At 40.5% G+C, this 22910-nt stretch overlaps 1 long non-coding RNA gene across 1 annotated transcript; it reads right to left on the bottom strand.

The window, feature by feature from the left end:
• Positions 1-13187: 13187 nt before the first annotated feature.
• Positions 13188-16648, bottom strand: LOC111270706 (uncharacterized). The gene is made up of 3 exons (XR_002686423.2): positions 16351-16648; positions 15361-15550; positions 13188-14217 (listed from the first exon to the last, which is right to left on the bottom strand). It is a non-coding gene; the product is annotated as an uncharacterized LOC111270706 (long non-coding RNA).
• Positions 16649-22910: the final 6262 nt, after the last annotated feature.

Below are 22910 nucleotides of genomic sequence, written 5' to 3'. Positions count from 1 at the left end.
AAAGTCCTGCAAGTCACGTGAGCTCCTCCAAGTTAGGCCACTGGCCAGACCTTGAAATAATATTCCGATAAACTCAACAGGTGGCAACTGAAAATGTCCGAATCAAGTAGTAAACTTAGAAGAAGTTTACTTAAAGAATTACTTTATGGAAATGACGACTCCGGTTTCGGATAGACCCGTTTACTGTAAAAGGGTGGTTTCGACAAGGTATGAAACAGATAGCGACCGTGAGATCAAGATACTGATGGGCACCGCACATGTCGTATTTAGAAGTGAACGTGTTTATTAGGAAATATTTAGGTGGTACGATAAGACTGGTGCTAAACGCCGAAGCTAAATGTATAGTACTTTGCCACCTTCAGTTGCCGCCTGTGTGTACTTGAGATGTAGGGCTACATATCTGAGCGTAACTTAAGGAACGTCTGGTGTTCCTTATTCGTGAATGTCACCATATGTTATTGTATAAAGTAGGAACACTCTATTCGCCTGTATCATCCAGTGTCCTTCCTCAGTCCACAGGCTTTTTACTATCGCGATTTTTCTCTGAAACTTGAAAACATACTAATTACGCGGGAGTCTATATTTAATCAGAAACTAGATAGCTTTTTTGACGGCCTCCTCTACTAACCGCTGTTCGTGATGGGAAACAATGGCTCCGCACAACAGAAAGCTTATCAAAGCATTTGCCTGGAAGCACTACTAACCATTATGACGTTTGTCTAGAACATCTAATATTAAAACAGTTCTTTAACCGAACAAAAATGTTTGTGGTTTGAACGCAAAAGTGGTAGAAGAGTAAGTCCTACTTAAGTGTAAATTAAGGTCAAATTTACTATTAAAACATTATAGCTGTGAATTATTATTGGCCCAATTATGAAAAATGGCTTGAACTTTTTGTATCTTAGTATTTCTACACATCTTTCACTGAATACCCAATAATCGAGTAAGTTATGCTCAAGAGTTTCGAAGTATCGTGGTAATAGAATTATCATAAACGGTAACGCTTCGACGTCAAATGGTCCCTGGCGGACGATACGAATTTTCACGCCAGTAAGCATTGTCTTTGTTCGACGTGTTTACCAGTCGACATCCGTCACAATGATATGTAAATAGACAACTATGTTAGCATTGAAACAATCTTATCATCGTGCTTGATTTCTTGGTTTATGACATCATCGAATGCACTCATTCAAGGAGTACATATCACAGTCTTATTAAGATCTTGATGTCTTTTTTCTTACAAAAAAACTGTTCCGTCCCCTTTTCAATATTTATATCGCTACTAAATAGCTAGTCCCGATGTTTCAGCTACAGACGTACATTAAAACGCATCCTGCGATGATGTTCAAAATAGGCCACAGATTATTTTTCGTGGAGTATAGCCTGATTGGAGTTCAGCATGTAGATCAAGTTTGTCCCAATGCAGTATTATCGTTTTCGAAGTGAGTATCGCTGCGATCAAGTAAAACTGTAAGTCACAGAAAACTAGCCATAAAAACTACCTTTTAGCGTGTTGATGTTTATCGTTATTCCTTCGTGAGTGCGCATTCTAGTACCGAGTCCCCAGAAAAAACGTACGAACATTGTCACCTTAAACATTATATAGAAACATATATACTTAAGCACATTACGACAGTGATATATAAAGAAAATATCTTTATATGATGTCAAATAGATCAATCAGCGCATCTGCAATTGCCTTTCAACACAAACAATTATGAGACACAAACGTCCTGAAATGAATTCCGTGACTGAAGTGAGGTTAGCGTACACAGGTGAAGATTCGTGGTATGGCTTTATTGTAACGCTACATGAGTACTCGATTCGCCGAGAAAATGGGCAGCTCAAGAATGCGCATAAAAGGCAAGCCTTACGCCCCAGTACCCTGCTGCAGCAAAAGCTACACTTAGATTCGCTGAAGCTAAAGGTTGGCATCGTTTCGATTACGGGACTAAAGTTAAATGGCTAGTGAAAGACGCTCGAACGTACTTAAGTAGTCATCCGGGTTAAATTTCCCACACGCATTCTGTAGTCTATTTCATGATTTGTGGAAAACGTCAGAGACAGGGATTCAGGGCCACCAAGCGTCTCTGCTTTAATTGACAAGAGATAAGAGTCCACGGGTTCCGTATATTACCGTAGATTACAATACCCTCTGCGATAACTACACGCCCTGCCCGAATGGCACCGCGGGTAGAAATGGACTGCAGCGTCAACCACAGTCTGAACCAATGCTTAACGCCAGTATCGACCGTGAAACTTGAAGCTTTTACCTATTTAATGGTACCACAGTATCATATCAGGCGAGATTCTTAGCTCTATGACACGGCATCGGAGTCATTACGTCTGGGCCGCAAGCGTCGTCTCAGTTTTCAAGTACATGGTATCCGAGCAGGACGGGTTGCTGTGGCCAATGTATCATTAAGTACACCCTAGCAAGGTACCTAGCCAGCAGTTAGTTGATACAAAGGACCCAGCTAGGTTTATGATTTCACCTTACCTCCGCAATAACAGATATATGGCGGCTGTAGCACACAGGACCCTGGCAAAGGCCAACTTATATGCAAGCTTCATCTAGCCAAGTCTTTGTAGATATCGGAAAGATTATGTCCAATCATGCTCGGTTCCTGTATAAGCAGCCGCCGACAATCTTGTCTCTGTGAAGAACTTCAATAAAAGTGCTTCTGAAAAATACCTTACACCGATATCTCTGAGAGCCTTTAAAGGTAACCTACTTTTGCTGTTTACCAAAGTCTTCAAATTCGGCTTGTTGATTAAAAACGTTTAAAATTTCAGAATATAAACTCTTTCTCAGAAAGCGACTTTCTCCAAAAGTCAACGAAGACCTACTATATGAGTACAACAAATCGTCACGTTAAATTGTTTAGTCATTACTTTGTTTGGAAGTTATTTTCAATACATCAGCATTATACGTACGCCCACAATTGGAGTAGGCGTAAGTACACCAGTATAACTGATTGAACTAAATAGACAATTTTAATGGGTGTTACACGTAGCATAGAAGGCAACACTAAGCACACTTTTCAAAGAAGTCGGCTAAAGACACACAAAGAAGCTGGTGTTTACATCAGGCACAATCCAACTCGTTCCAACGCCTATATATCTAGTTCATAAGCGTTCTCGGTGGACTACATAAAATTATAATGGAATAAGAGGCTGCGTTACGGGTTGGGCTTGCAACAGTGAATATAAATTGTGCACCATTATTACGAGTCATTTTTTTCATAGACAGCAGATCGAATCCGAATGTAAACTGGTCTTTTTTTTTATCGGCAATTTCATGGCTTCAAACGCCCTAATGGGTGCTACAATCATGACGATGGGTTAACGGGGAGGTTGGTTTTAACGACAGTTCTGGATGGTTTTCAATGCACGCCAAGTCATTAACATCGCATATGGGACGCAACTTCACAAACGTTTATAAGCGTCAGATCGAGTAAGGCCTGGGTATTACAGCCTTTAAATCGATAAAAATTGAAGTCTTGAAATAAAATTATTATGTGAGAGCCTATTTATTATGCGCCAATCAATTGGATACTATTAGGGCTCTTCCTTTACTAGCGTCTTCAATTTCAATTCAAGTTTATCGGTGTTTTTGTAATGAAGAGAGATTGCTTCATCTGTTCTACTAGGGTATATTCTATTGCATTCGTCTTGACCCTTGCCATTCAGTAACGCTCCTCTTGTTCATTTATCTAATAACATCTTTTCACCCGAAACTGTAGTCGTTTCCAGCATACGCTTTTTATGATACGATTCTGCTGTTTAACATTACAATGCTGATCATATTAATACCGATTTGTACTCTAAATTTCGTTCAATATGAGTGTCTGTGATGTATCAGCCTGATCTAGACTTTACTCCCTAAACGTTTTTTGTTCACGAATGTCGTCCCGCAACTTATTAGAGCAGATGTCCACCTTATTCCTTAAGACGTTTACGGCGAGTCTACTAGGGTACCGATCAAACCGGCAGAGCAATATGAAAGACCCCACGACATTCGAAACGCCTCGACTGTGCGATGCATAGCATCAAAAAAAGTTTGCACCCCACAAAACTCAATTCAGCCCCAAAGTGACGTGGAGGTTATTGACTCGTTTTATGTGATGACGTCGGTACTACTGCATCATGAGCTATTTCAAGGGTACATGCACTTCAAGCTTCATTAAATTTCAATAGCGGACTATAGTGTCAATGAGAATCGCCGCCAAACGGACAGAGTAAGCAATATATATACCGCATAACGAGGTTAACATAAATACGAGTCATAAAAGCTTGATTCGGAGTAATGCTGTGCTATCCAATAGCTCATGAAACATTCTAGGTTGTTCAAGTTAGTGGTTATTGTCCCTTTCGCAATAACACACCGAAGTGTAGTTAAGGCGTGCTATTTGACTGGACTAAAATGGAATCATCGTAAAGTTTTCAGTAGTGATCGGCAAAAATTGTAAGTAATCGACCCAGCTGGAACCACGAAGATCAGTGGGTCCTTATACGATTTCTCGATACCAGCAAGCTAAGCCTTGTTTTACCTAATCTTATTCCGTGTCAAAGTGCGATAGTTCTACGTCTCTGCGAATACATCGGCATATAGGCTCGCGAATCAAAACGGCCTACTAATAATTAGGACCGAAGTGTAAAACACACTGAACTACTAATTAATTGGCAAAAACTTGTTAGCATTTAAGCAAAGCAAATCAAAGGTACACATATTTAATGGGCTGGAAGCTTTCAGCTTTCTTTGAGTTGAGAATATAATCACAGTACAACGGAACTCTAAAGCTGACAATCGCAGTAGTAAGACCTTTAACGGTCAAAGGATTAAAGAAGTATATGACTAAAAATCGACTATGAGACGCGGATTTTGAAAGTTTTGCTTATTAAAGAAAGTGTCGGGAAAGGCAGTCATGAGACTTGGCTACGTAAATATGGAGTTACAAACGTGGCTGACTTGTCAGTAGATAAAGCTATACCCGTCGTCCGTTTGCCTTCCACATATGCTTTTCGCGTAAGTACGCCTCATTCTAGTGCGAACAATTCTAAGCGACTCCTATCTACGGTGCCCTAGCCATGGTTTGCTCAATACGTAAAAGTCACATTTTGGCGGTTTACATAAAGCCGGCTTAGGACCAGCAGGAAAGAGACTGGTAAGGATAAACGTCTACAGTTGTTCTTTGGTACCTGATCCTGCAAGCCCTTTCGTTTCGGGGCCTACATAGAACTGTCATAACGGCGCAGGCGGAGGCCTGCCTACATTATGCTGGCAGTGAAATGTGAAGTGCTTTTTTATATTTTATAGGTTGACTAGCAAAGGTCAATGTACTGTGAGAGAAGGCTTCTCATTCTAGACACTATAAAAAAAAAGCTGCGTATAATTCAACTTGGACTGAAACATTAACTTTAAAGGTTCACTTGCTATGTATTAGAATTTTAAATTCATATAGGCGACAGGAGGCAATAAATATAAACATGTACGTACGACCATGGAGAAGCTAAAATAACAAAACAAACTAAATCCTATTCTGTATTTCTCTTAGGGTCGATATATGAGACGTTTCTCTGTTCCTTCCTCTCTTTTTGCTCCTAGATGCTTATTTGCCCTCGACAGCCAGCTGGGACCTGACGAATATCTGAACGAAGAGCTTTCCAAAGAAGAGGCAAAAAAATCCTTCCCACTCACTATCGCTCCATTCCATAATTCTACCCTGAAATACCGACGGTGTGACATCGGTTCAGAGTTTTCGATCAAGTTAGAAAAGTCTTGTATATGTGCATATCCCCTACAATAATGTGATTCCAAAGCAGAAACTGCTTCGTATCTTCAAGTGTCCAGATCGTTGTTTATCTTTTGTTATTTTTTTTTTAGCCATTTGTATCATACAGTGCTCTGTGACGCGGTTAGCTATGACTGAAACTACGCCTTATATATAAATATATGGTTGACCAACGTGATAGGCTTGAGTAGCACCTTACTTTTTTCTATATTAAGTGTCGTATTGTTGTCTAGTCATCTATAGCTCACAGTTAACGAAACAGCGATCTCCATTGTCTATGATAGTGTGGATGATTGAAACTATTTAGTTTTATGTGATCGTCACAGGTTGTAATATCTAATTTCAATGAAATGTCACTTAATTTCATTCTCATTATCATGTAAGGATCTAGTTTTCATTCAAGTTACATACAGTACTATCCGTGCCCGTCTGGACTCCATGTAACGGGTGCGATTTTGGTTCGAGTATTTTCTAGGATAAGGGCAAAAAGAACAAGCTAAGTTCTCTTTACCTTACGTTGGTAGGGTATAAGCTTATCCTCCATATCTTAAGATGAATGTAATAGATTCGACCGACGAAGGTGATTACGCATCTTCACCGCAGCCTACAAGAAGCTATCTAACCTATTTTGTTTGTGCCACATATATACGTCTACATATAAACCCGGATAGTCTTATCATAGAAGGGACTGTACCTCTGTTTAGTTGTTTGCTCGCTGTGCCCCTGATGTGAATTGACAGTGGCGCCTATTGCGTTAAATTTCAGCAAAATTCCCGCCGGTTGTTGTTTGCATCGTCTATGTTTTTTCTGCACGTTAAGAGCAGGTGTTGTGTGGTGTCGCTGCAGCTCAACCAGATTCAGTCTTCCACTCGTATTACGAACCCTTCACAGGGCCTTTGCAGCTAAGCCAAAACAGACGCTTTCAGCTGGGAACACAGTAACGTACACACAACAGCATACGTTCATCGGAACAATCCTCTAGCAGAAATATATAAGAACGGCAACTTATAGGCAGACGTATAAAGTATCGGGAACGGGTTAAAAAAAATATGGAAATACTAATCAGCAGAAAACACGAACGCTAAGCCGCACTCGAGGAACTTTCTCAGGTTGATCATAAAAGCTGAATGCTCGCTTGAAACAACAGGCTGCGATGCAGGAGATACTTAAAGCCAATTTTTTTCAAAAGCAAGGTAATAGATCTGCACGCGCAGGTGTTTGTTTATCGCGTAACGTATGCCTATTGCTACTGAACAAGTTCCTTGCCTTTTTTCTATAAAGTACGGATCATTTCTAAGTATTTTATAAGCAAAATAATTGCCATTTGGATTTTTGTTGTTATATATAGTAGAGCCTGAATCATTTTTAAACTAAAAAAAAAAAAGAAATATTTGTTTGCAACGAAAAGACAGACGGTTTATCATATTTACCGATACCGTGTATTGTGTGACCGCGCAGCTTTCTGCATCCAGAATTTTCTTTGACGTCAATAGAGTAACGTATGCATGAAAACCGCCCCGTTTTTCGCTTTGTTGCAGGTAGATTGCTCCGGCATTGACCGCTTTCCCTGCCTAGAACACGTCAATAGCAGAACCAATTATTAACTACCCTGTTCTTCTACTCATCGTACCGTTCAACATTGTTCCATTTTCGGCTTCGGTGCATTCGGTCCCGCCTGCAATATTGAATACCGTCAACTCTTACCATGCATCTGCGAACTTTTGAGTTTTTCAGCAGCCTTTCCACAAACATCCGAAGCGACCCGCTCTTAAGCAGGCGATTACTCTGATTTCAAATTCTCGAACCTATCTAATCCCTAATCGCCAGCACAGCGTTATTTTCGAAATTTTGCCCTTAATTTCATACCTCTGGACGCTGAACTTGTCCTTCTGTTTCTTGTTCTCACATTGTTAACTGCACAGACCTCAGGTAATACAAAGACCACCTCGATACAAGTAGCGCCGCCACATGTAGCGGAACGTCGGCATGTATTCGAGCACGTTCGCCATTTGCTTTCCTTACCGTTACATGCAAACTGGCACATGCGACAAGTCGAGAGGCAGGATTTCTAGCTGGAGGGATTCCTTAAGGGCTGAGCTAACCCGCCAATCTCATGGTGTCGGCCATTCCATAGAAGTCCCATCTACTGTTAAGCAGTCACGGAAGGTGCTAGATAATGGCCGTACCAGTGCTTCGCCTATCACGTAAGATGGTAAGAAATTTAGAAAAGTGGCAAACAATTTCGCCTGTTTCGTCTCGAAGGCAAAAGGATAATCTAAAGTAATATGCTTTACACCTCTTTGCCTTAGAAGCAACTTGTTCCTCGAACGATCATATGCTAACCCTTAGAGATCCTCTAGGCTTTAGGTATCTGCAGAACAGACCAAATCTCCGTATAGGTGCTGCTGGGAAATAATCTCAAACCTCAGCACATTAGAACTGCAATCTAGATAGGACGGATACATTGAACTGATAACGACAACAGGGCGCGTATGCTGCTAGCAAGCTGGTAATCGAAATGGAAACGGATAAGAAAAAAAGGCTGGGAGCACTGAAGCAGGTAAATCCTCATAGATCTTAAGCTATGGTATTGGATACGATAGCCTAAACTACCCTCTAGCCGTAGCCATCACTAGTTACGGCAGCTTTGAAAAATATAGCTGCAGAACTGCAAAGACGGACTATTCACTTCTATGCAAGAACTATCCAGGATTTGCAATACACTTTTGAACATTGCTTGCGTTCTACGATTAATAGGCAGTTCTGTATGCAACTCTTCGGCGGACATATCAGACGAAGTTAACCTTCAGTTGTTGGTGCAAAAAGTTTTGCCGACAGACACCATATTGACAGGAGGTTTCAACATTAATTAACGTGGTCTGGTCATGAAACGAATCATCCCCTGTAACAGATCGTACCGTAAATGATTGTTCCCTCCACCGATCCTCAGTGGAAGAAAAGGACTTGGACCACCCAATAAGTAGACGAATTTAGGGGGTAATCTGAACGGTGCCACATTTCGTATTTAGTTTATATAAACGACTTGACTTCAATTGTCGTAGGATAACGCATTCTGATTTTGGTTAAGCTTACACACCAAGTTTCCCTCTTGCATACTTTGCTTCATGATTTCCGAAGTTATCGATGACAATTCCGAGACACCGATGGCATGACATCACAGAAGTGGCACTAGTCAGGTTTAAGAACTTTTGATAAACAAAAATATCATTTTAAGTGTTCCTGACACAGTCATAGATTAGCTTGAGTCTCTGATGTGCTGGTATGGCGGCGAATAGCGGCACTGTGTCATATAGATGGCGGTACATCTATGCATTTTACAAGTATCCAAGGCCGCGATTATTAGTCAGGCTGCGTTATTCCATAAAATTACAAAGGGCTGCTATTGTGCCTCTAGCCCACCTTTTTGCCCAATATTATATTATGCCATGTAGTGTAACTTAATTGTCTATCCGGATATATATATATATATATGGCTCAGAAGTATCAGAATATATCGCTTTGAGTTCTATTTGTGAATGATTCGAAGGTCGATGCTAGCTAAGATCCCGTGTTGGCTTACTTCTTAAACCGCATCATATTGCATATATTCAAGGGCACCTTTTGAAGAATCAAAGAATTAGACGTGAACGATTTAGCGGCCTCTTTCGGCACATGAGTGCACTTTGCAAGAGGAGCCGTGAGGCTACTGCTTTTTCGCGTCTCAGCGTTGCCCTAGTTAAAAAAAAAGTCGAACAAACTTCGCTGGACCTTCAAAAGCGAAAGGCTTTACGATAAAAGGCATTATAGTAAAAATTACACAGATGCCAATTGGAAGACAAAGAAGAAGGGCTTTTCCAGCCCGGACCGACGTAGCATTCTAGCCTATCCTATCCAACAAAACAGGGCTTCTTGAGCCATATGGCAATTTGTTTTCTCGGCGCTATAACGAATGGACGATACACGAAGCCAGCTTGCTTGGTAATAACATTGAAGCAATTATGTGAACAGCGAAGCCTCAAACCGCAACGCTTCTTTGATCCATTTCCGATTAAACAACAGTGAATAAATTCAACAATGATAGCAAGGTCTGTCAGGGCAAAGAAGATTGCTAGATACTTGAGAGTAGGGTCTAGCTAGAACTTAACAGATGGAACAGACGGCGCAGGACGACGCGCAGAACCTTAGCAGGGAAAGGAAGGAAGGCCAGGTCCGAACTCAATTCGCTCTATAAATCTCTCAAAAGCACACAGTTTTTATTGCAGATGAAAAATTACACTTCCAAATAGAGAGGAGTAGATTACGGGATGCAATCGGGAAAAATAAACCACTCGTAGATAACAAACATTATAATGCACTAAATATATTTAATTAGGTTACTGAAATAAATATTTCTCACTGTAACAAGCAGAGTTTTACTGAAAGTTCACTTTATTAGATCTAGGAACAACATAATTTCGGGTCAATTATTGGAAATTAATCAATAGGTCCAGGTGAGCCACTACACCTACGTTGACTGTTAGTCTAAATCCTATCACGATACCTAACTCCATATTTCGTCGTTCAAATCGTTTCTATTTAGTTTGTGTCGGTAGGAAAAACTTCCGGGCAGGAGTAGGCTGTGCTCCACACGCAGAGTTATTGTCGTCGTGAACATTTACTATTCCTATCGAAGCTCCAATACAAATAGAAAATAATCTGTTGTACATCTCACACTGTGTCTCAATTGACAGACTACACAAGAAGCGCCTGAACAAGTACGAAGCATTTCTGAAAGACTGCTGCAACAAACGGCCCTGACGACACCCCCAGTGAGCAGAAGACAGGTAAATCGCCACACGATTCCTTAGAGAGTTTTGTATCGGTTGCATATTGATAATACCAAACCCAAGTTACATTGTACGGCCGGAGGAAGTAGAGTAGTAAGTTCAGACTACCGTAAGTGCAATGCTTTTTTTGCGAGCCGCAGATCTCTGTTTACAATGCAATTTCACCACCTGCCCCTTGTTATTAGTCATCCGATTGTGCGGCGTTTTGTCCAGCCAGTTTCGCCTCACCCGAAACAAAAATGTTGCTCCTTCTGGTGCAGTTTTGAATATGTAAATCAGCGTTACCTGGGCTACGCTAGTCCCTGCTTACCAGCCCCTGTGTCTGCTCTTCAACGCGCACCTGCTCTCTACTTATATGTCCTCTCGCAATAGCCTCGAACAGCGTCGTGACCTGCCAGAGACAACGTAAATGCATCCGCGGTGGCAACAATCTGAATAAATACCCAGATAACAAATTTCTAGCAACCCCCGCAGTCATTTCTAGTTCTAAAACAAATTTATTTATGGGTGTGGATATGCAAAAATACCTTCACAAACAAGAAATCGTGTATTTCGAATCAGTCGGAACATTACGACCGGAACTCAAAGTTAGCCGTTCAGCCTCAGCGACTGCTGCTGTTGTTGCCGCTTTATGATGCTGTATTAGTCCGTGGTGAAAATTCATGTCAGAAGTTACTTACTTGTCTGTCTATAAATTTAACTGACGTTTACCTACTTAATGCTGATCGTTATTTTATGTTATAATTATTAATAAATATGCCATCTCACTTCGCGTGATGAGTAGGCAAGACACGTTAAGAAAGTGACTTTGGACTGCATGAATGTTGGGGTCAGTGAATGAAAAACGTGTTCTCAGGCCAGCTTGCGCACGCCAACGAGGGCCTATAACCTTCACCGGTCATATCTCTCAGTCTATAGCCTGTCTGTTTCAGGCCATTTGAAATCCCGGTGTGATTCATGGTTTGCTACTAATAATAGACACACTTCGAGACTGAGCTTTCAATCATTCATTGGCCAGAATCGAAGGAGGATCAGCTGTGGGGTCCATTTTATAATCGATTTCTATGGCCAAGATGTGAAAATTGAATCATTCTAAAGCGATCGAATTTACTATGCAGGAGTTGATTCCTTTAATTGTGTTGTTATGTACAATTCGAACATTTATCTCGATTATTTTTCTTCCTCAGAGTTACGCACACTCTCCCGCATCATGGTCTGCGAAGCATAAAATTTAGACTTCGATCTTTGTGCGAAACGCATTTAGTTAGCGAGATGGCTAGCACATCCGTGGACCCGACGTTCTCAATTAGAACCGCTGTCAGATCGCCTTGCTTTTGCTGCCCGTTCACTATATGTGTTGTGAAGGGCTAGGCCGTGGGTTAGAGACTGAGTACTTATCGTAGTCAGTGTCCTTTGTACGCTATCCGCTTCCGAACTAGCAGGGGTTTAGTTATGCTTTGCAGTCTGTATCAGTTCGCTGGTTCTATTTTTCTAAATCGGCAGGCATAGCAAACAGGCCCATATAAATAGATGCACACTGTCCTAGTGGGCCTTTATTAACATTACAAAGTCTTGATGATTCCCAACGCCAAAGCGTACCTTTTAGGAATTATACTGGCGCATCTATGCCGACAATCTGCAGAAATTTGTATGCACGTGTTTTGCGGGCTAAGGTAAAATTTGAAGGATACGTTTTGATGTTTCTACCTTCCATGGAGATGTTTCGCATTTGTGAGAAAAAATCTTCAAAAAGGTCGATAGACACAACGATTTACCTTAGAGAACGAACGATTTATGACCTATGTCCAAAGCTGGATTTTAAACGAAGGATTTAAATAAATACCTATTGGAATTTTAGAACTCAGCATTTTAGAACCCAAGAGCTGGCAACGGCTCATACTTTACAATTATTTTTACAAAATTGTTCTTCCTTATATAGGCCATGTTCTATTAGAGTCAATATTTTTATTAAGAATATCTCTTAGATGATCTGAAAAGCATTGACTCGTACAGTGAGGTTCGCTGTGCCCATTCGATCTGGTCCGGCAACTGTCGCCCTCTGGTAGCGGTATATTCCAGTTTGGCTTTGAAACGCTTCGAGTACGCTGATGGGCCTGCACCTTAGGCTCATCTAGCAAACGACGGTCGGAGTAACACGGTTCTTTTCGCACGACTGCAACAGACTTCCACTGAAGGATACTCCCTTACTGTTGAATAATCTAAACCGTCTAATCTCTTAATTATTTAATCTGTGCAGTTGTTTCCAGCCACAGAAAGGACCAAATAAAGCAGTTAGATTATTCAGACGCCCACCGTTTCCGCTTCAAACGGCCTCGTCTGCTACGGTATATGTCGACCTACAAATTCTCTCTACATTCTTCAGGTCATACTCTCAGGAATAGAGAGACAATTACAAATCGTATATGTATGGTTCTTCTGATCATATTGTGATTGTAAACACCAAACGGGTTATCAAAAAATTAAGTACTGATTAGCGGGATTGACAAGTTGCATGCTTGGCATTTATTCGCAAGTTTAGCAAATCTTGAAAATTAAACTGAAACGTATATTAAAGATGATATCTAATTCTGTGTATCACTTATCTAGATTTGACTTGAAATATTCTATAAAGTAATTGAAAATAATAACAAACAACAAGAACATAACCATAAAGCATAAATATATTTTACTAAAGGCCCATCTCTAAATAGACGTTTGGGTTCTTCCTGATTTAACAGACACGCGTATTAATACGACTTATACTCAGCGGCTGTTAGACTTGAATCATTCAGGATATTTTCGTAGCAGCTTACTAATGGGCATAACCCATACGAAAAGAAGGGGATATTTTATTTACTTGGTGAGTACATGTGCATATACTTACACCTTTGGTAAAAGTCAACTCAAATTGTTGGCGCTTGCTCAAGCCAACTAACTTCTGCCTGCCCCTGCAGTAGCCATACATTAAAGTAGGATAATATAGTTACGTTTTTGAGGTTCGCAGGCCCTGTTCACGTCCGCCCATGCGCTAGTTCAGTTACCTCATCTTCTTCCACTTCATATATGCAACGCGCAAAATGCGCTTTCCAATTCACAACGCCGTACCCCAGGCGAACCAGTGGGACGTGCTACGGTATTGGTAATTTTGACGTTCAGCGTCCTGTTGCTAGAGGTGAAGGCTCACAGAAACAGGTCCTGCCGGCTACGTTACGTGCCATACGCGAGGATGGACCATAATCGCGCTTGTCCCTAGAGCTTTAAATCAACTATTTCCGCAATGAACCGCGACTGCTAAAAACATCAACAGGAACAATAACCTCTGAGGCAGTGCTGGAGTAGCATCAGATTGCTACGTTACGGCCTCTGAGTTCCGGGCCGGCCTCGTGGACGTGACATCCGGACAGTACAACAAGCAGCGAGAAGCGGATGCAGACACAACAATATCATGAGTAACCAAGTGAAATTAGCAGACGAATTTTCATGGGCTTGTTCGTCAACTTCTTCCACCATGCTAGTTTTCTGTTACATGGATTTTAATACTAAAGAACACGGAAGTTTGATATGTTGCATAACTTGATGGTGCGTTAAAGTCGGATCTGAAAATCATAAGAGTGTATCCATGGATTTATTTTTATCGTTTCTTGCAAACAATCGTCTGACCGCGTAAGCGTCAGAAAGAAATCGTCATGTATTTTTGCTAGATGTCCACGATTCGATTCAGACTAAATGGGTTAGACAATTCACCAGAGAGATGATAACATAATTTTTTATGGTCCTGGAATTTTGACACAGCAGCTCACTCCTCTGATAGAGACAGGAACGTTTAGAATATATCGGCCTGTCAAGGCTTGTTTCGACGGTAGTCTTCCTTTAATATCCTGGACCATTTTTTTTTGACCCGTCAATTTACAGGACCAGTGGATTGTTCCTAGGACGAATTTCGCCCCACGAATTTGTTTGAGTAGAATGTCTATGGGTTAGACCCAGACTGATAAAATTTTTTACCACAAAAAAATACGGCCGTGTTTAAAGCTTTTATTTTTTTTCTTAGAATAACAATTTTGAAAAAGTTGCACATAGCTTCGGGCAACAATTAGAGAAGCTATTGACAATTACATAAAATATAACTGATGCCAAAATAGAAAATTATTGCTATTTCTGACTATACTAAAATCCTGTTTCTGAATCGGCTTCGGGACAATGAAAAACGATAGTACTTAATCCATGTAGATAGGACATTATATTTCTGATCGTATTCCGTCGTGCGTATACCGTTTATAATAGCTATTCCGCTGTTGTAAAAATACGTATCTTAAAGGCTATCTAAAAGACTGTACGCTTTAATCGGATAAATTGTGCAGGTTAGGTTAGAAATTGCAGGCAATCTCTTATCAAATTGCGCTGGGTTTATCTACACCTTTGAACAGATAACTTAAACATTGTGACGGGAAAATCGAGATCCGAAAATAACTATCTTAGCTTTATACACGACGTTTCGTTAAATAGTAAAAACAATAATAATATAATTTCCTGACACAAAAACGCGTAGAGGTGATGATTGGACGCTGTAGCGCTAACCTATTTTCAACCAGTAAAGCTGCTATCGAAGTAAACTCCGGCGAGTCCTTCTACTTCTTTATCGCATATAGGGAAAAAGTAACAATTGATAAATTGAAAAAAAAAATGAACGACACATATTTGCCATCATATACATTGTAAAAAGGAATTTCTTTGCATACATTTCTGTCATTTCGTCACACCGTTCGTAATGCCCGCGTTTTCTGAACCGTCCATGTTTATATTTCAGGTGCCTCCAAGCGCCGTTTGAGGCAACAGGTTTCTGCAAGAAAGAACGCGGTATCTCCTATTTGGCCAGGTTTTGACTGCTTTTTTGTCGCACTCTGTATCCTTTCTCAATGAATTCGTGTTCTGAAATATAATTTTGTGTTAGGGAGTACAGTACAAGCACAGAGCTAAACCCAGCTTTAGCCGAACTCGATTTTAAGGCTGCACCTTTCTACGCTCGCGTGAATGCGTTCAATCACATTGTACTTCGTGTGTTTAATGCTATTATTTTCGGTGGTCTGGTCTTACTCTATGGCACTCAACTTCTTTTTACATTGTTAGGAAAACATCGTATACTGTTATAGTGTATGAGGTTCATCTATTGGAATAATGGAGATAGCAAACGACGTGGAAGAATGACGTATATCAGCCTCAGGTTCTAGTCGGGTAAACTGCCTTTTTACATGGTTTCTTCAAGCGATTCGACTTACTAGATCAAACTGAAACTGTTTCACTGTGTATTCCTTGTAAATATATTCGTAAATTCTTGTAAATAGGCGGATAGCAATCTTAGAAAGCCTTTATGATTTTTGGCCGTGATTGAACCCGATATTTTCCATGTAAAAATCATCGACATGGTCGATAGTCATCAACGCCGCAGTGTCACTATGGGATACATATACATGGTAATCGATAAGTTTGGCGTGACTTGAAGAACTAACTGAAATTTAGGTTATTGAACAGCGGTCTTTGAGGTCAAATACCCTCCTGTACTAGTACTTCATTTGCATCAAAGAACTTGCCACCCAACACACCCCCAGAAAAATTACTAAGCTCAGGAAGTTGAAAACTAGAATGTAACTGGTACATATGTCCGACGCTATGCAAGGTGCGTTGGATACACTATCAAGACGAACAGTCTACAAATAACAAGTTTTACTCACTGTTTATCTAGACGACGAACTGCAACCGAAGGTTGCGTGACCTTTGGATGGTTTCACCAAAATGGTTTCAACATCCCGAGTTGCTAGCTTGTGCAGGGTATGGCACATTAACCTGCATGGGCTGAATTAAGTACAAAAAACTATACATGTCTGATAAACAGACCAATGCAAATCATGCTTAGAATTGACATGGACCGGACGCAATGTCAAACCAGGGTTCACTTCACATTGGGCAAGTACTCGTACTTTTGTTATTGTTAAATATAAGATAATCTGGCTGCGTTGATTTAATTTACCGTCTATGCCCAGTAAAAGGCAGCTTTATAGATTAGATAGAGCGTATATGCAGACTTAAAACTAGAAGTCTGCGCATACGCCTCTTACATTTGCTGCTTCGAAACGTGTTCATAAATAAGACGTAGTGATAGTGTCGATGAGATAATCTTAATATGCAAATATGCCTGTAGTATGGACGTTTGTTTTTTAGCGCGTTCAGTCGAGCCTTGCCGGAATGAATGACTACGATTTATACAATGTTTACCGAACACATTGTTTTGCGAATAGAAACGAAACATGAGCAAGGCGAGGGGAGCTGTGAAGTGATCTTTCATCAAATGGAAACAGTCATTCATAGTTCGAGCTCTTAAATACTCTTAAATAAATAAAAACTTAAATAAACTTAGAACTTAGCTAGGAAGAAGTTGACACTAGCGATCAGGGTCTGGAAATATTCTACAATGCTCCAAAACAGAGCAATGGGCTTTTCCTTCCGTTCTCCCAACTAGTGACTCGTACATATGTTTCTATGCTGTAAGAAGATTACAGTAAAGGGTTTACGGTAAAAGTGTTTTGGGTGTCTATTGTAATGTCGTAACTCTTTACACAAGCAGATAGTAAATAAGCTCTGGAAACGATCACTAATTGCACCCGAGAAACACAAAAATTACTTATATTTTTTAGCCAGCATCGACTGATCTACTCGAGTGATAAGCCTTTCATATAAGCCAAAGCAAATAAATATAACAAAACAACGTTTTTTTGTTCAGGAAATTTGCCTTCTATTAAGGAAACAGCCAGGGAAAATACATTTGACTAAGTATTTATAGAACGTTTTCGAAAACTGAATTCCTATAAGCTCGAGCTTAATGTAGCCGCCAAACTCAGCGTTCAGACTTTGCACTGTGAACAAAGCAAGTTTTGTAATAGAGATTTCTATTTGTTTTGTTCCCACCATGCATTTGAATATTGAAACGTTATGTAATATTATGATTAACATTGTCTGCTATCTATTGCAGTAGTCATGTAGTCGTTGTTTGTCGGTACCCACGACCATGTGGGTACGCTTTGCTTGTCAAAGGTCTTTATTTTAAACTGATACAGTTATTTATACATGCCTCGTGATATGAACATGGTATCGGCTGGGCCCTATATGGAACGTCTTTTTTTCGAAAAATTAAACCAAACGACTATTCAGAGAGTTTGTGTTATAATTTACGAAAAATGTGGGTTTTTTTTTGTTTCTAAACTATAGGAAGAATCCATCTTGGCTTTTCACAGACATACGTCTCTTCGTTTTTTTAAACCAATAACATGCTTGTATTATAGACAACGGTTACAATCTAGATAATTGGTTCGGGCTTCATCCGACTGCTTTCTACATACAAAACTTCAGAGGCGTATACGTAAGGTAATTGAGCCTTAGAATTCGCTACAGTGTGGTGGGCAACAATAGAAGGGACAGATCTTCGACGCTAATGAGAAGTTATTCGGTCTTCCATTCTTCAGCTAAAAAATATAGCCTGATTAATTATAGATATTAAATTGCCTCGATTTGCTACCACTTAAATTTTTACCTTTATGTTTTTATGTTTCGAGCTTTACATCCAGTATTGCCGTTGGGCATAATTCCATCAGACAGACGGCTGGCTGGCTGGCTGGCTCTCAGCACGAAAGGAAGTCTGCCTGTCTGTCCCCCGGTTCGAACCTAAATCACAACATCACCTCAGGTAACCTAAACTGGTGGAGGAGGAAAAAGTTGCTTCTGTAAACGCATATCCTCGTTTGATCAATCAGAACGATACTCCTGTCAGAATCATCTAGAAAAGGTACTGGACCATATAACCCAGAAATCTGTTGTTTCTAACTTCTACGATCTCTGTGAAATGAAACGACTTTGACCGAAATAGTGGTAATACATTTGCCTAATCAGTTCAGGTGCAGGCGAAGTGGTCTAGGTTCGAAATTAGGCATGAGCACATCTAGAATGCAACCGTTTGAACCGATCGTTGACGCCATTAGCAGACGTAAACTCGAAACATCTACTCCGATCAAATCAAAGACCAACACAGTCTATTTGTTCGCTTAACAAATAGACTCTGACTTAATAGATTCCGAATGAAACTGAAAATAATAATTCGACAGATTGTCTTTAGTGACACTTCCAACTTTCTTCACCGTAGAAACTGATTTGGCAATTTCCATTTTGGAGCTTTTGTGGCTTATATAGTTAAGCCATCTGCAAATATACATCTATTTGTAGATGTTTTATTTAACGAATCTATGGAGAATAGATTTATCGAGTGAGGTAGAGGAGTTTCCATTTGCCGACCAGTCATATTCGTGAGGTTGTTAAAAGAATTGTACAACATGCGCCGTTGTAGCTGCTGATAACAAGCACTTCGAAAACAAGTCGGCAAAATCTATTTGAATAATGAACATTTTGTTGGCTAGTATGTAAGGAGTCCGCTCGTTCTTAGTCGACTCACCCCATCTCTTTCGATGTACAATGATGGATTCACGTATCGTCAATCATTGTATACCAACATTGAACTCCTTTGAGTTCTTCCTCTCTCGTTTTGAAACGATGCCCTGAAATATATTTCAACATCGGTCTAGTTCCGTTTCAACGACTTGTTTGTAAAAAGCTTTTTCTTTGATGTCTCCAGCTTTCCTTTAGATGTATGCAAAATCGGAGATTGAATTCTTTTCGGTATAGCATCAAGGACTCGACTACTAGGAACCTAATCAAGTAGGGTCTTTTTGCAATTATGTAGCGTTTGTCCAACTAATCTATTAAACGGCACAGTAATTATACAAGCACTTTTAAAACTATTTGTTACTTCCCTTAACTTCTTCCATATTTCCATAGTTATCGAAGTTATGATTATAAGATAATCGTTTGTGCGAACGCTGAGATTTGAACCGCTGTGGCAGCATGCTTGTTAATTATAGTTGCCATGATAGCGTACTGAAAGATACACGCATTGCCATCCACACGACGCGGCCCCTTATAACTTCTTTGCTTTTGATCTATAGGCCATGTAGCACGGAACAAGCATCTAGACTTCTCTATCTTTTGTCACATAATGACGAAGCGCGGATATGCGTTCAAAACAAGTAGATAATTTGATTGAGAAAGAATTTACCCATTATGCCTGCAGAGAAAGGCCATGTCCCCCAGCAGGGAGTATATGGAACCACTGGAAGGGGAGCACAGACGGGAGCCGTTCTTGAAGGGCTGCTAGGGGCGCAGCAGCCTGTACTGCCACTACGAGTAAACGCTCCACCAGGATGTGCAGGATCGATTCCCACGATCGGTTCTTTCTACGCATCTCCGGGTGTAATGTCGGAGCTCTTACCGGGTCCCGATCGCATAACCCAAGTCGGCCAATGTTATGTTGATTTAAATAATATTCTGCGTCTACGACTAACGCCGGAAGATATCCAGTCGCTGCTGGAACGACACGGATCGCCTCACGCGCGAATCCCATTTGATGAGAACACCCAGCTTCAACAGATCCACGACTCTATACGACTTGCTGCCGAAAGTCAGGGCCTGGTTTATGAAGTGCCCGTTAGGGCTGGGCCGCCAGTAAGGCTGGATGATAGTCGGCCTCCACAGCCAATAACCGTCCACTGGCCTATCGAGATCACGGATCAAGAAAGCGTTTGCAGCTTTCTTCATAGTCTGTCAAGAAAGCCAATCCAAAATCGCCATGTATCCGCTCGATGGTACATATTGTCAAGCTTCGAAAGGAACAGAGACCAGCTTATTGAAGATCTCTTCAGATTTTACTCTTTCTACGTATTTGGTAGCCCACCGAGACGATTATTTGAATTCGTGTGGCGGTCACAAACAGGAGGAGCGTATTCGATCCTGGAGTTCTCTACGGAAGGAGCTGAGAGAAGGGTGCGAATAGTGCTTAATGAAATGCTCATTACTGATTGTCAAAGACTTCGTGACGTTGTACTTTACCAGATGGCCCATGCCATGGAGTTCATTCGACCTGGCAGATACTACTTCGAAGACTATGCAAAAGTTGCTAGAGATGAACTTCAGCTCACTATGGCATTTCCTTGCGTGCCATTACGATGATGGGGCATATTAGGGGGACACTGTTCATGCAGACGTTTAAAATTGCATACTAATATTTACATAGTTTAGGCAAAAACATCCTGAAAAGTTATACAATAACGGCTTAAGCGGGGTTTTCCCGCCAGCCCAACAGGACTCCGGTGTCCATATTAATAGAAAAGCGAAATTTATTATCGGGTGAAGACAAAATTGCAAACATGTCTATGAACCATTGAATTCTACTAGAATGTCCTGTGAAACAAAATTTCGTAATTTCCGCATAACTGTGTTCTCAATGTCTGTTGTGGGATCCAATAGCGTAGCTGCAGTAAAAACCGCACTAGGGCTAAATGTAAGGGTACGTAGTCACTAGTGAATCAAGTTATACGAAAAGAAGACGAAAATTAGAGTTATCAAAACCGTTTTTGTGTGATTTTGCCTTTTGCTTTTCTACGAACTATACTTTGCACTATCAAAGAGTTTCGGGCAGAGGCAAGTCTGGAACGCAACACAATACATGAATTTATTAAGCATCTGAATGTAAAATTCGACGCGTAAGGTACATCCTTTTACAATTTTATATTCCACTCAAAGTGAATTGCTACGTAAGCAATTGCTAGGCGGTTTGACAGAGGCTACCTGTTTTCTAAGATAATTTTTCTCGTCTAACTTTGATCAAGCTGATTCTAAGCAATACACAGACGACCAATGTAAAAACTCTTCAGATATTAAATAATTTTCTATTTGTATAGAATGGCATTAAGATCGATTAAGAGAGTGGTATCTGTCTCTCGCGAAGGTGCCCATGGCCGTTTTGCTGAAGTGTTAACTTTTAATCTATTAAGACACGTGCGGTCGTCTGGGTGTGAAACTGAGCGTGGACACGTTTTGTTACTACTAACTAAATTTAACATATTTGCTGACCTTGTCGGATTTGGGCTGACCAATACTATGGTCAAGTGTTCGTATAAGTCAAATCTAGTGTAAATACTCGCAATAGATTAAGTAAACGCGGGCCCATAGAGCATTGTAAATATCAAATTATAGACATCAATTGTAGTTGCTCCGATGATTAACTCGCCTGTTTTAGCCTTCCAACCGGAGTCCCATGAGCGTCAATTAGTTAAGCCAACCCGAACAGTATATTAATATTATGATCTTATTTTTTAAGTGTTTGTTCTTTTTTTCGCCCTCTATCAAAGTAATTGGAGTGCTACGTCCGGTTAGCTTCACGGCGGAAGCACGAAGGCACTGCACCATCACGTGGCCGCTCAAGTCAAGGAAACCCTCTATTCTACCCTTTTTTTATCCGCATAGTTTTTTTCAACGTTCGACTACGATCACCACTTTGTCAAATACCTAATCTTGTCAATGTAAATATTCAGCGTACGGTAAGGGGTTCAGGCAGCTTAACATTGTTATGGCACCTCATTGTCCTGTAGGGTAAAATACTTGGAATATCTTATATAGATCGTGTTATTGGTTATCGGATTTGCGAACAATAAAGCAATCCGGGTTTCGATCCGTTCCGCCGTTGAGTCATCTACCCAAAAATCCGTACGTTAAGCTCCGTATGTATCGCTCGAAGGAAATCTTTCAATGCGCACGTGATCTTTGTGCGGTATATACTTTGTCAAAGACAGAATTGACAGCATATTTCACTTACGCCGTCCCTATACAGTCCACGCAAAAACTGGGCACGAAATTCTTTGTTATTTAGCACTTAGTATAGAACCCCGTCCTTTGCGACATCGAGCTGGATATATACTTATTTATACATTAGTATTCGCTATTTGCTTAAACGGAGTGGTCGTATAGGGACTGCAAGTATTAAACATTGGGTCGAAATCTTAAAAACTCCTATTCCATTTCCTCGCGCCGATGCAAAAATTAGTATTTATATTTTTTTTTTTTGCTACAAATGCTAAAGAGAGCATTGTTATATACGTGGCGGGCGAGTGTCCGTACTCGCCCACACGAATACTCGCCCGACCCCCCAGAATCATATCATTGTCAAACAACTAAACACACAAATATATAGGCGACTATTCTCGGTCAATTCCAATATGACCGACCATGTCTAAAAATAAGCCTGCAATATTTATCTGTTCGCGGTTTCATCTCAGCCGATAGAATTTGAATCGAGCACGTAAAAATCTATTGCTCAACGTTTGTCGAACTAATACAAATGAACAATACGCAATGC

Source organism: Varroa jacobsoni, unplaced genomic scaffold (genome assembly GCF_002532875.2).
Source record: "Varroa jacobsoni isolate VJ856 unplaced genomic scaffold, vjacob_1.0 contig00061, whole genome shotgun sequence".
In the NCBI taxonomy this organism is placed as follows: Eukaryota; Metazoa; Arthropoda; class Arachnida; order Mesostigmata; family Varroidae; genus Varroa; species Varroa jacobsoni.
This window is presented reverse-complemented; position numbering and strand designations above follow the sequence as displayed.